This window comes from Coturnix japonica, chromosome 3, assembly GCF_054131305.1.
Source record: "Coturnix japonica strain WE chromosome 3, WE-NBRP24, whole genome shotgun sequence".
In the NCBI taxonomy this organism is placed as follows: domain Eukaryota; kingdom Metazoa; phylum Chordata; class Aves; order Galliformes; family Phasianidae; genus Coturnix; species Coturnix japonica.
Genome location: NC_140665.1, coordinates 92,137,486 through 92,143,245, shown reverse-complemented (window position 1 = coordinate 92,143,245; position 5,760 = coordinate 92,137,486). Strand labels below are relative to the sequence as shown.

Genomic DNA, 5,760 nt, shown 5'->3' with positions numbered 1-5,760 from the left:
TTCTTCCAGAAATGTTCACTGAGTTGGAAAGGTTTCTCCTTAGAAAGGCGGGTTAGGCACTGGCCAGGCTACCCAGGGAAGTGATGGAGCCACTGTCCCTGGAGGCATTTAAGGAAAGGGCAGATGTAGTACTTGGGCTATGGTTTAGAGGCTGATATTGGTGGTAGGTGAATGGTAGAATTACATGATTTTAGAGGTCTTTTCAACCTTAATGATTCTACAGTTCTTTGAATTTAGACACAGAAATCACTCAAGCCTTATGAAACAACAAAAAAAGACAAGGAAAAGCAAAAACAACCGGTTTCTCTTTTGGCATAAGGTTACCATGGGAGCTTGAAAGATGCAAAGACAGTACTGAAAATCTATTAGCTAGCTGATGTTTTGTAATCCTTTATCCCATCCCTACAGATACAAAGAGGTGCTCCTATACATGCTGGAAAGCAGCAGACAGCTCTAGCAAGCAGTGTGCTCTAAGGTTCAGAAGAAGACAAAAAGAGCTTTGCATAAGGCCAAGAAAGAACATTGGTATATTGTAACTGAGGAACAAGAATCATGCTGGATCTTATTTAAGAGTTTATTCTCATTGAATATTGGGTACAGAAATGTTGTACCTTTATCACCACAATCCATATAGATTCTTTTAAAGTAAAACACAGGGGAACTCTAGAGATCTGCTGAGACAATTCAAATGTGCATGGACTTATCATTTCCAAGGAATGAAAGGTTCCTCCCAACAGGTGCTGCAGTGACTAGCTGGAATTCTTATTATATATAGCTTTATAAATAAATCTAAAAACAAATAAAAGGAAAGAGTCCCTTGTATTCCAGTACCTTAAAGTCTGAAGCAAAGGCTTAATGGTAAAATTTAGTTCAGGGTAATTCAGCACAGTGCACTAATTGCGAAGGAATTATAGCCAATTCATCTTTTGCCAGTAATATTCACTAGTTACTACTCAGAACTGCATTCAGCTGAGTCTAACAACCTGAATGGACATCTCCTGGTTTTTATTAGCTTTTCAGTGATTTCTTCACTTACTTGCAATCTCCATAGTCTCATAAATCTGGCATTCTTTTTCTCCACTGATGCTAAGCATCAACATCAGCTGCAGAGAGTGCCTACTCACTCTCAAGAACTTTGGGAAATAGGGATTTAAAACTTAACAGGCTGAAAGGACCCAAATGAAGCCTCATGTGTTGTGAATTACTCAGATGAAATGTGGATAACACCCACCCTTCATTATTTTAAATGAAAAACAGGACATTTATCTGTATCAAGAGGGATGTTGGAAGAATAGGACAATGGAGTGTGAATTCTAGATTCAAAATCTTCTTTAAGTCAGGCAGGAATTAATTTCGGTGCAGAAAATGCAATTCACCTTGTCATTAGATGTCTCCACACTTGGTAGATGTCCAAAAGCTAGGCTGCTTTTATCAACTAATAGGCATTTCTAAGACAAACCTGCTGACCTGTTTTATACATTTGCTGTCAGAAAAGGTGAAGTGCCAGCCTCTTTTCATTGACTATAAATTGAGTCATGATGAGCAGCTAAGATGCAGATGTCTAGAAAAAACTCTTGCCTGCATTTCTTTCTCATAGTTCCTGCTTTCTGCATAGAAGTAGTGCAGAAGTGTCTGGGAATCCTGTTTTGAGGCTTAAATCTCTGCCTAATACATAGTCACAAATTCCACTCTACTGTGTAGCTGTCAAGTAGGGGAACCTGAAAATACTACGCTTCTCTGCCGCAAAACCTATTATGAATCCAGAAGCTCAGGTTACTTGTAGTCTCTTCCCTAATAGCTCATGCTCCCACAGCTATCACTCCTTCAGTTAAGGCTCGGAGATACATCTCATGGAGTATCCAGTATGTCCAACTACACGAGAACAGAGAAGAAAAACTCCTCTGTGGCTGTTTATTTACTAAAGATTAGACAAATCAAACAAAGAGGAAGTAAATATACATGACAGATAACTGTCACGTTACTTTATATAGAGCACTTAATACAAAGCAATTAGATGTATCAGAATGATTCTAGTTAATATATGCAAAGTGTTGGGTATTCATGCTATTTCTGGAACATTATACTGTCAACTATTCCCAGCATCTTTGGCAGAGTTTGAGACAGTCCTGGGAGTGAGAAGCAGGTAGGCAAGTAATACAATGTGCTCTTTCTTGAGCGCACAAACAGAGCCTTTAATTCACACCAGTAACATCAAATTCCAAATGTCAACCATGATCAGGAGTGGACACCTTCTGTGTCTATATACAAAACAGAAGATAGTTGGAAGCTGAAAGATAAACAGAAATCATTAAACTGTTCTACATCTGGGGAAGATTAAAAGAGAATGTGCTGAAATGTCTCTTCATTTCCTCCTAAGGAAACATATCCCATCACTAATAAAAACCTGTTAACTGGCTGCAGATTGGCTAAAAGTTATGTTAATTACAGTAATAATAGTGGCAGCTATGAATAGTTTTGGTGCTCAAGCAGTTGTAACCAAATTCCAAAGTTAACAACCCACTGTGAAAAAATAATAATAATAATAGAAGTTCTCACCTCTCTAGGTTTTCTCCTTTGAGTTCAGCTGCTGAGAAGTTAAGGCTGTGAAATAACAGTTTGTGCCATGAAAAATTTATCTGCAGTATCAGTTTAGGACAGAACCCAGAAACATCAGCTTTGCCTTGTAATCCCCTGAAACAAAGCACAAGCCCTCCCATGGCCCAGCTGCTCAGGCTGTCTCACAGGGCAGATCAAGAAGGAACCTTGTCAGCTATTATTGATCATTAATTTATTACCATATTTTATTGTAGCACTCCTGCTCCATGACAGATAAGCAGAGTCAAGAAATTTATAGGTCTTTTGAACTTAGAGGCTAAAGCAGCAGTGGCTATTAAATAGTGTACTGTTATAAAAGAAGCTGAGGCCCCATAAAAGAAGGAAAATGGGATGAAAGGTATCTCCACCGGTCTTCATCTCATCTCCCACAGACTTATAGTAGTCCACTAATTTCTGATTAATAACTCATTAGGGATGGAATGAATTTCTAGAAAGAAAGTAAAACCTGTTCTGAAGTGGCATGACTTGCCAAAACCAGCAGACATAATTTCCTTCTTCTATGAGCAGGAAAACAAACATTTGGTAATTAATCAGTATGAACTGACCTTAACCACCTTTATACTGACAACCCTCTGTTTTGTGAGATAAAACTGGAGAAAACTTGAAATTTCTTTTGTAAGTTATCAGTCTTTTTAAAATTTTTCTAGACCACTTTAAATAAACCACATAATTTTCCTTTGCACATAGGTGCCTGGACAAGAACATGTAAATAAATCAGTACAAGTATATTTTGCATCACTTAGGTTTTTAAGGATACTCAGTTCATTACATTCCACCAGCTGCAAAGGAGATACTGGCAAAATAACCATTATTTCATTTATTTCCCTTACACATATGCACATTTTAAACATCCAGAACTTTATCTGGATAATGAATAACCAATTTTTATTACATTTGAACTAAGTTTTGAATGGCTTCATTTGAAGAACTTGCTCTTGCATAGGACAAGAGAGCAGAATCATCTGACATTTCACACTGCATGATTTCCTTAAACTTGGTCAATAGATTAGAAGTAAATTGGGAAATTAGGCACTCTCTTTCCACAAAGTACCTTTCTGTTTCTGCAGAAAGTCTATATCACTTCTCTCTGACTCGGTTCTGGAGCTAGAGGAATTTTCTTGACTATTTCCTATTCAAAAACATTCATTCTTACAAATGTGGTCTTTCATCAAGTAAAGGCCATCCAGTCTTCTTGTTTACAGATATTAGTGTAGAAGAAAAAATTTCACATTGCAAAACTGCAGGCCTCAATTCAGCATCTAGGTAAAGAAGTAATTGTAATGTGTTGCATTCTCTTCTCTGTTTTTTTCTCGTCTTTCAAGAGTGGGAGTTCAGCATCCCCAAAAAGTCCAACAGTGGTTTTTCTCCTCATTCTCTGTTTAATGTAGTGAGAACTAGCAAGGATACAGCCTTCCCACTGACGTTTCTACCCAAACATTTCAGTCCTGCTGTTCATGTCTTTATGTGATCATGATTAAATGAAACCACTCTTCATCTTCCTTGTAGTGTCCTAGCTCTGTGCTGCTCACATCATTGTGCCATATGTGCAGAATGGATGTGTTGTTGCTAGTGTAGCTGTTAAACCCCATATGCTTCAATCTGTGGGAAAGAAAACATTATATATGCAACCAACAGGCCATTTCTCATGTAAGTTTGTTTTAAAGCATTAAAAACAATTTTTCAGTTAGATTTGATACACATAATTCTTGACTTATGCTTGCAAACCCTGCAACCATGCTTTTAAAAAAATGACCCTAAAATTCAGGTATACCATGTGCCACTGTGATATTAAAATCCCACGTAAACAGCAACCAGTATACAAGAAGAAAAGAGGAGAAAATGGACTCTGCAGTTGGTGCATACCATCTGATATTTTTAAGTGTTATCCATGTATTTCCTCCTTCTGAAGGTTCACAGAATCATAGAACCACAGAACAGTTTGGGTTGGAAGGAGCGTTTAAGATCACCTAGTTCCAGTGTCTCACCACCCTCACAGTAAAGATTTCTTCCTAACATCCAGTATAAATCCACCCTCTTCCAGTTTAAAACCATTTCCCCTCATCCTGTCACCACGTGCCCTTATAAAAAGTCCCTCCCCAGCTTTCCTGTAGTTTCCCTTCAGGTTATTTTCCTATTGTATATTGTGCAATTTGGTGCAGCCAAATATTACGTGACATTACTTAATTCTGCATCTCCTTACCTCTGGGATGATGTTTAAGGCTAATTCCTCTTGTTCCAGAATCAAGCACCATGTAATGAAGTGATAACCTACTACTTGCTTTGTGAAAAGAACATAAGTAATGAGACAACATTACAGTAGGGAACTGGTCGACATACACGATAAGTAAACTGTACTCTGTTCCAGCCAGTTAATGATGAATTAAAATTAACCCCTGGCTGTTTTCCTGGGCAATATTTTAAGAAGTGATGCCTTTAGGTTCAGGACTCCTAATTATCTTTCATTGTGTGACCTTAACTGCAGGCAGATATTACAGTGAATTTGCAACTCCGGATTTCCCAACAAACACTATGGCAAGACAGAGGCTTAGATTAAACATGCTGCTTTGTTGGTTTATCCTGAGAACTTGATTTTTAGTTACTGGCTTAGGTTCGGCAGGGAGGGGAGGCAGCTCTACTTTTCAGATCACCGAAAATGTAGTAAAGATATTTTTGTAATTTTTTGCTTTTCCTTCCAGTGATCAAAAAATAAGGTAATTATGCAGCACATTCTGGGATTGGGGTTATTTAGCAAGTGCAGAACTAGTGAATCATTACAGCAAAACCAGAAAGCAGGTCCACTCGGGCTGATCGACTCTGAGGTCATAGTGGTGCAGTTAATGAAGGGTCTGATCTTGTTGGATGATGGGGCCAGATGGAGACCACGTGAGGCTGTCTTGGCAGGGGCTCTGGCCCAGATTCTGAAATCTGCTTGCACATTAGATAATTCCCCATTGCCAGAGGGAAAAAAAATAGAATAAAATAAAAAAGAAAAAAATAAATAAATCTTCACTTAAAATTTGCCCATCTATCCACTAAATTTACCAGACTCCGTGGTTCCCAAATGGAGCTCTTTTTTTGCCCCTAGGGTAGAAGACCTCCTTGCTTTAACAGGAATAGTGAGGGAAAGAGCAAGCAAGAACATGC

General features: G+C 38.2%; 1 long non-coding RNA gene across 1 annotated transcript; it reads right to left on the bottom strand.

Moving 5' to 3' along the window:
* Positions 1 to 2,776: 2,776 nt before the first annotated feature.
* Positions 2,777 to 5,550, bottom strand: LOC107312235 (uncharacterized). Its single transcript, XR_014944250.1, has 2 exons — positions 4,817 to 5,550; positions 2,777 to 4,215 (listed from the first exon to the last, which is right to left on the bottom strand). It is a non-coding gene; the product is annotated as an uncharacterized LOC107312235 (long non-coding RNA).
* Between the last annotated feature and the right edge of the window lie 210 nt (positions 5,551 to 5,760).